General features: G+C 38.7%; 1 long non-coding RNA gene across 1 annotated transcript; it reads left to right on the top strand.

Moving 5' to 3' along the window:
* Positions 1 to 2462: 2462 nt before the first annotated feature.
* LOC146312067 (uncharacterized) lies at positions 2463 to 3649 on the top strand. Its single transcript, XR_014772184.1, has 4 exons — positions 2463 to 2530; positions 2622 to 2704; positions 2805 to 2915; positions 3437 to 3649. It is a non-coding gene; the product is annotated as an uncharacterized LOC146312067 (long non-coding RNA).
* The last annotated feature ends 4966 nt before the right edge of the window (positions 3650 to 8615 follow it).

The raw sequence follows: 8615 nt of genomic DNA, 5'->3' as shown, positions 1-8615 counted from the left end.
GAATGCAGGACTGAACTTGTAGTGGATTATTTTTATAGTGTTGTATTAGTAGGCCTACTTTTAAGGATATTAATATTTTTTCTACCCCTGGTTGTAACTGAATCTTGTGCATCTTGCAGGGCCCAACCAACATCAACTGTTGCATACTATTCAGCTATGTCACAGGACTAAGGTGTTTAATGTTACGGGTTATTCCATTTTCATAATCTGAGAAAGGCTTGTAAGTACAAACATGCACATTTGACTCTTGGACACTTGAAGAAGGGTAAATATATAAATATATAAATAGCGCTCTCCTGTGCTCAGGTGCTGCACCTCCCCCTCCCTGCAGCTGCAGTCAATCTGCGATCACAGCCATGTGCTAAGAAAACAGAGCGTGCAGCTGGACAGGGCCGGTGGGCCGTTCGGCGGCTGACACTCTGCATGTCTGCAAACAAGTCCTGCGCTGGCAGGCTAGTCTGCTTATTACTGTCTGTGTCTAATGTGTCTTGTTACCCTCACTGGTTAGCGGCCATGTCTTTTCGTGTCTTATGTGTTGTTGCTAACCCCACACTTCTGTCTCAGTTTTTCCCTTCTTCCTTTGTCCCCGGTTACTTTAAATTATTGTTACACCCCTCATCCCCTAGTTCATACTTTGGGGTCATGACATGTTACATATTTAAGGAGATCTTTTCTCATTACTTGGAGATCTGTTGCAGCTATGATAAAAATGAGGGAGCCATATAATGATATATTAATGTCACAAATTTGTTCTCTGATGGCAGGGCAGTTGGATTTTTACATATCATGTGGTTTTAAATGGAGATAGAGAATATTTTCTTTTATTATTATTAATAACAAAACTGAATTGAACAGACAGGTCACCCTAAAATCAAAAGTAAATATTTGCCCTCTTACCTGGAATGCATGTTTTTCCATTAAGATAGTTCTGGTTTGAGTTGTTGAATTCTGGAGGTATCAGCTGTAGAGATGTCTGCCTTCTCCTGAATATAATAGAATTATACGGCACTCGGCTCAAGGCACCGAAAACATAAATCTGAAAATCTCAACAGCAATGTCTCTTTCCAGAAATCGTGACCCGCTTACTAAAAATAATCCACAGACCTTGCTGTGAGCAGTTTCATGTTGGAACAATTTTCTTTCAACCAAACTACACCTGCCAGCCATATCACCGTGCTAACAAGCTCTGTAGTGCTAACATTATAATTCAGCCACGGAGGACGCCATTAATGTTTCAGTCCCGCGCTGTCACAAGCACAGGCCTCCCGTCCACGAGGAGATTTATGCTTCCTTCTGTGCAGTGATATATTTGTAAATATTTGATTTTGGGGTGAACTCTTCCTTTAAACTTTCTCTTTAAGGTATGTGTTCTGATGTGTTTTAGACAATTAGAAATGCTGGTGATCCATCTCAAATTTCCTCTTATTTTGTGACTAAAAACCTAAAATAAAAAAAGAGCCTCAGGATCAGAAAGAAACTTTATCAATCAATAAATTACTGAAATCAATCCTTTCAACAAATATAGAGTCAGAGATTCACCCATGTGAAACTTTAAATCTTAGTTTTCAGCAAGGCTTCGAGCTGCTGCCAAAATTAAAATGAGTGAATTCTTTTAAGTCAATTATTAACCTAACCCCAAATACACTTAACTGTGCAGTCGCTCGGATGTTTGGCTTTCTTTTTTGGAAAAAAAAGAAGAGGATTTGGAGCTGTTGTTTCTCTCATTAGTGGCTGTGAATTCTACAAGTTTTGGATGAATGCTTTTGGTTTATCCGTTTTTTTTATTTGTGCTGATCTGTCTTGACTCTCAATCTGATTATATAAGTGAACATACAGTATCTTTCATGTATTTGTTGAGAGGGAACTTCCTGACTTTCCTGATTTTTTTCATTCGGGAGTTCAATACAGTCAGGAAACAAAAAAAACATTCATGATCAATTTTTGTTTTGAGCTTGTTTCATGTCCATTGGCTCAGTTTCAATGTCAGCAACACCGCTTCCTGTCAATAAAAGAGCACGTAAAGTACAACCTAGGATCAATACAGACTTTTTGAAAGAAACATTTGTTGTGTTTTCTCTTTATAACAGTGATGATTATTGCAACATTTGATTTAGCAAGAAACAGGTTAAGGAATTGGTATTGCTGATTTTACTGGCAAATTAAGAGAAAATCTGGTGGAAAACAAAGTGTCAGTATTACATTAAAGCCTATTTCAAATCATACTCTGCTTCAACAGGTAGTAGTATTAGGTCACTTATTTATTTCAAAAAGTTCAGAACATTATTAGTAGTACTTTTAATATGTCTTGTTTATGAGGTTATGATTGAGGGTTAATGACTTACCTACATTTCCTTCCTCCTTCCACATCTGTCCTTGATAAGTCACTCTGAGAAATACCCAGATGACAAAAACTTTCAAAACTTAAAAATTCCCCATATATGCAACAGCGATGTAAAAACTACGCAACAAGAGTGGATAAAAAGGAAGCCAGGGTCTCAGCACAAACAGACAGTACATCTGGTTCATTCAGGTAGGATATCTTCAAGCTTTTCAATATGTGGTATTAATTATAACAATGAGATGTCTGATCACACTTTTTTTCTCCACCTCTTTTTATACAGAAACTTGTGTGCAGAGACGTGACATTGTGAAAACATGAAGGCTGTTATTCTCGCTCTCTTCGTGTTGTTGGCTGTCAGTCAGAGTGAGTTAACCTGCAATCCTGTGATCTGTTTTTAACTAAATAAAAAAAAAAGTGCAGAGTTAGTTTGATCAGGATAATGAGCAAGACTCCCTCCCCCCAGGTGAAGCACTGAGGTGTAACTGTGGAGGCAAGAAGCACTGTTCAAGTCCTGTGGAGACCTGCTATGGTTCAAACAACGTCTGTGCCAGCGTCATATTTAATGCTGGATCCAGTAAGTGCTTCAGTCTTCACTGACCTGAGTAACAGTAAAATACAATGGTCACAGTAACTAAGCCACTGCTACCACTAATAAGAAGTAGTCAGAAGAAGAAGAAGTAAAGAATCATGCAGGAGTTTAGTAGAAGTAGAAGTAAATGATGAGTTGAATGACTGTACTATACAATCAGTCAATAAACATGACATATTAGCAGACTTCCCAGCATGCATTTGAGAGCTGAAACTCTCCTTAGAGCCTTCTTTTATATAGTCTGGAGAAACACTTGCTGTGTGTCTCTTAACACACTTTAAGATAAGCCATGGTTGTTTGTTTTCACAACAATTATAACACTGTGAACCATGATAAAGGTTACTATTGAATTCAGTCTCTACCTCCTAAAATTTCACTAAGAGCAGTTTCACATGTTGTCTTTGTGCCAATGCTGGAACAAAGTAGATCCAACAGGAGCAGCAGCAGAAAAGAAAAACATACTTTTCCTAATGATTCATCTTGTATTTTTTTCCGTGTTTTCACAGGACCCAGCTACTTCAAGGGTTGCATGAAAGCAGATGAGTGCAGGATGCTGAATTACCCCGGGGTAGCATCCGCCACATGCTGCAGGACTGATCAGTGCAACAGATAAACGAACGTCATCATCTTGACTATCAACACATTCTCTGACAGATTAATATTCTGCTGTCGTGTAGTGTCTATTCTGGTATAATATTAAAAAGCAGTGACTTACAAAATTCGCTTTGTAACTTTTTATGCATCCTTAATCTTTTATTATGGATATTTGATTACATTTTTATAGAAAATAAGAGGTGAAGTTCTAGTTTGTTCTCAACCTCCACTGGAATTAAAAAACTCTCATTGGTCAGATGATAGCCTCTGGATTTTTAGACACAGTAGTCAGAGAGTCTAAGGATGTCCACCACTTTGGTCCAGACTAAAATATCTCAACAAATTTCTCCTATACTTCGGTTTGAGACCAAACACCTACAAACTAGTGGCATACCCAACAGCCTCAGAGCTTGGTGTTTAGTGCTGATATAAGCATGCTAACATCCTGAATTAAAAAGGTGAACATCAAACCTGTTGAACATTAGCATTTTAATATAATAATTGTGGGTATTACATGCTGAAAATTACAAATTAGCATGGTAGCACACTGTTTCAGAATCCGTCAATTTTAGCCTTAGTTTTCTCATGCATCGCTATATAGACCTCATTTCTGTCTGTAAACATTATGACATTTTGTGGGTGGAGCTTAGATGGAGTCTTATCATGCCACAGCATCGACAGTAAACAATTAGTGGAAGGATCATCTGTGAGGTCACCGACAGGTTTCTGAACAGCTGTTTTGAAGCTCACAGTGTGGTCACTATTCCTGACTCAGCTAACTCCCAGCCGGGGCCGCAGCCCCTCCCCAAATCCAAGGCTATTCATTCTATTATTTTTACGGGTCCTCCTCACATGAGGGTCCTATGCACTCAGTTTCCCCTCAGGTCGATGCTGTTTCTTTGTACCAGGCTTTAAACGTGTTTATTTCTGCTGCAACGCTTAAGATTTTAATATGGGGGGACTTGGAGATTGGCTTGCCTTTGGAGCCAGCATCAAGTGGCTATTCGAGGTTCTGCAGTGTTTGGCACTTCCGCATTGGCCTCACTTTCTTAGTACCGGAGGCTGCTGCTTGAACTGTAGTTGTCTTCGAGTTTTTGACAGGCTGTGGCAGCTGGTATACAATAAAACCTGCATTTTGAGCCATAACTCATTCTATTCTGGCACCCAGCAACATAGGAAGAGGACATTTTGTCTTGTTTATGTGGCCTACAACTCTGAGGTAAGCGGTGACGTAATCATGACGTCAGCACTTAAGGGCTGTGGATGCTGCTGTACTGCAGCTGTGACAGCAGAAGAAAGACAATAAAAGTTGCATGCATATGAATATTACTGCGACAGTTTCATGACAGCTTTTCCACTCATCATCTTTTAATAGCCCATTGTTCACACAGTACAGTCCAAATATACTTTCTATACTGTGTTAGTGCACTGATGACACTTTTCTCCAGTGTGGATATGCTGATGAACCTTCAAACTCCATGACTGTGTGAAGCTCTTCCCACACTGGTCACAGAGTTATGACTTTTCTCCAGTGTGGATACGCCAATGATACTTTAAACACGATGACTGTATGAAACTCTTCCCACACTTGTAACAGAAGTATGGCTTTTCTCCAGTGTGGCTGTTGTTGTTGATGTAGCTGCCCTTCATTAATACTCAGACAGAGTCAGTCACGAAAGTGGGGGAGGATATTAAATGGAAAATGCTTCTTCATTACACAGCTACAAGTAAAAATTGGACTTGGCAGAGGTGAAACACTGATATGCAATTTGCTTATTTTTTCCCCAAATACATTTAAGTTTGCTATTTCAACCAGAACAGTGATGCTTGACATACAGACACATGGGGATCATCCTTTAAGTGGGCAGTAGCTGGTAGTTTGTATAAATACAGTGGCAAGTCAGGAAGCCCCTCAAGTACAAACCCCATTCCCAAAAAAGGTGGGGATGCTGTGCAAAGTGTAAATAAATATAGAATGCAATAATATGCAATTTTGACTTGTATTCAATAAAATTCAGTACAAAGGCCAGATATTTAATGTTCAAACTGATAAATCTTATTTTATTTATTTATTTTTTGTAAATATACATTAATGGTGAAGTTGCAACACATTATTAAAAAGTTGGGACAGGTAGAACAAAAGACTGGGAATGCTAAATAAAAAAACGTGTGGAACATCTGACAGGTAATCGGGTTAATTTGTAATAGGTGACAGTATAAAACTTGGGTTTTAAAGGGACATTTTCAAAAAGCTCAGACATTCACAATGAGGGTATGAGGGTCACCACTTTGTGGAAAACTGCGTGAGCAAATAGTCCAGCATTAATGTTTCTCAACATGAAATGGAGAATCCAGAGAAATCTCTGAGCGTGAGAGGCAAGGCCACTGAATGTGCAAGTTACGGATGTCGCGTCCTCCCAGACTAAAGATGAAAAGGTCCATCCACAGATTAATGATGATTAATGCTGAAAGGTACATGCAGGTTTTGGAGCAACATGCTGTCATCCAGAAAACTTCTCTTTCAGGGACATCGTTGCTTATTTCAACAAGACACATTCTGCACGTTACACAGTGCACAGTAAAAGAGTTAAGGTGCTGCCTGGAATTCAGACCTTTCTGGAGTGGGGAGTGGAGTGGTGTGTTAAAAATACCCCAGACTGTTGAGCACTTGAAGTTACATATCAAGCAAGAATGAGAAAGAATTTCAGTTTTAAAATTTTGAACAATTAGTTTCCTCAGTTCCCAAACCCTTACTGTGACAGCCACAGGCCTTGGGTTAGTTCCTGTTCCTGCCTCTGCTTTCTTTTGCAGGTTCCCTCCCTGGTTGCTTGCCCCTCCCTCCTCGCTGGTGGATTGCTTTCACCTGGGCATGGCCTTTAAAAGCTTGGGAGAATCCAAGATGGCTCTCTCTCCCTCCTGGAAAGCTGGTGCCTTTCAGGCACCCGCTGGTTTTGTTTGGTTTGGACTTAGCCTTGGTTTCCCTTTTACATGTAGTTTGTTAGCACACACATTCACAGCACCCAACACCTTCATCACACCACTGATCCTCATACTTAGTTATTTGGTTCTTTATGTTGCTTCATTTTCAATAAATTAATTATTTGTTTAAAAGCTGTTATTGTGTGGACCTCCTGTCTTTGTTATGCCCTCCAACGAGCTGGGAATTACATTACTGAGTGTTAAAAGAAAAGGTGATGCATTGTAGTGGTAAACATCACCCTGTTTTAAACTTTTCTGGAACATGCTGCAGGCATCAAATTCAGAATGAGTGTGTATTTACAAAAACAAGTTCATCAGTTTGGACATTACATATCCTGACTTTCTGTATCTTCCTGTTTTTTCTCAGCACTGAGGACACCATTAATCCTGACAAAATCCCCAACTCTATTTACAGAAATGTATCCCCAAACTTGCAAGGAACCTCCACCATGCTTCACTGTTTCCTGCAGACACTCATTATTGTACCGCTCTCCAGCTCTTTGGCGAACAAACTTCCTATGTTTCCATGCATAGTTGAGTTACTTGGCCTTGCTTCCATGTTGGAGGTATGGTTTTTTGGCCGCAAGTCTTCCATGAAGACCACTTCTGGCCAGACGTCTCTGGACAGTAGATGGGTGTACCTGGGTCCCACTGGTTTCTGCTAGTTCTGAGCTGATGGCGCTGCTGGACATCTTCCGATTTTGAAGGGAAGTAAGCATAATGTGTCTTTCACCTGCTGTACTAAGTTTCCTTGGCCGACCTCTGTATCTACGGTCCTCAACATTGGGGTTTCGAGATGTGTTGTTCAAGCTCTTTTGAAGAAGCACAAAGAAACAGGCAGTCTGCTTTGAAATCTTTGCCTGGGAGATGAGCAGTAGGGTGGTTGTTTTTCCATTTGAAAACTGGTTACCATTCAGTCAGATTGTTTGGGAGATTCTACGACAGTGTTTTCCTGTGAAACTCCAGCATTATTTTGTGGACTAACAAAATAAAGCCAACCCTCAGTCAGCATGAGGGTGAGTAGATAATGACTAAAATTCAAATTTTTCAGTGAACTATCTTTTATTGTTGCTGAACATTTGCCCTCAGGGCAGTGGGGGTCAGTTAAAAGTCAGTAATTAATAAGTGCTTCAATAACAAAACGACAACAAAATAATCTGGGAAATTTAATATAATTGAAAAATTTATTATATTTATATATTATATATTTTATATACCTAACATTCTGTCATTGTAATAAATGTTACCAGTCACAATTATCAATGACAACATAATATAAATATATAATAGGCTGTAAATAATCAGCATATTGCATTAAGCATCTACTTAAGCATTGTCAAAATAAAGATTGATCAGTTTTATCATTTTTGTCCTTTTTCACTTTTCTATTTCACTTTTTTGGTTTTTATGATTGTTTTCAAAAGCAACAGGGCTAATTGTTGGCTCTTACATTATATGGAAACTTTTTATTCTGGGAAAAACTGGAAATGTTTTTGTTTTGTTTAGTTTGTGCCAATCAGCACTTAACAGGTATATTAACATCTTTAAACAGGTGTTATGTGTTTTATTCAACTGTGCCAAACACTGAAAGCCTTGTTTATTTGATTGACATCTCACTGACATCCTGTTAGCTCTAGTGTACCTGTTAGGATGGGAAACAACACCTTTATCATCAACGTATAATAATAACAATCGGGATGTTATTATATACATATGAATACAAAAAACATGTTTCAGCTTCTGTCAGTTTATTAGTGGGATAAACCCTCTACGTCTTTCTCTATCACATTGCACCACCTTGTGGTAGATGCTAAAATGACTGTTAGTTCCTCTTCTAACAGTGTTAGAAACCATTGAGAGTTTCACTGTTGCTTCAGTAGATTTCACTTTCTCATGCTGTGCTAATAACCCATACAAAAAGGTGACTTTTCTTCCACATCCCCTTTCCCCTAACCCTAACCCCTTTTTTTAATAAAAAAAAAAAAAAGTATCCAAAGAGTCTGTGTATAATGCATACTCATCTACTCATCTTCCAACATACTTTTTATGTTCACATATCACTTCAGCTCTCCTAAATGTTTGAGGTAAATTTTCAAATCATTTTTAAAATCT

This window comes from Lutjanus erythropterus, chromosome 17 (genome assembly GCF_056507025.1).
Source record: "Lutjanus erythropterus isolate fLutEry1 chromosome 17, fLutEry1.hap2, whole genome shotgun sequence".
Classification (NCBI taxonomy): Eukaryota; Metazoa; Chordata; class Actinopteri; order Lutjaniformes; family Lutjanidae; genus Lutjanus; species Lutjanus erythropterus.
This window is presented reverse-complemented; position numbering and strand designations above follow the sequence as displayed.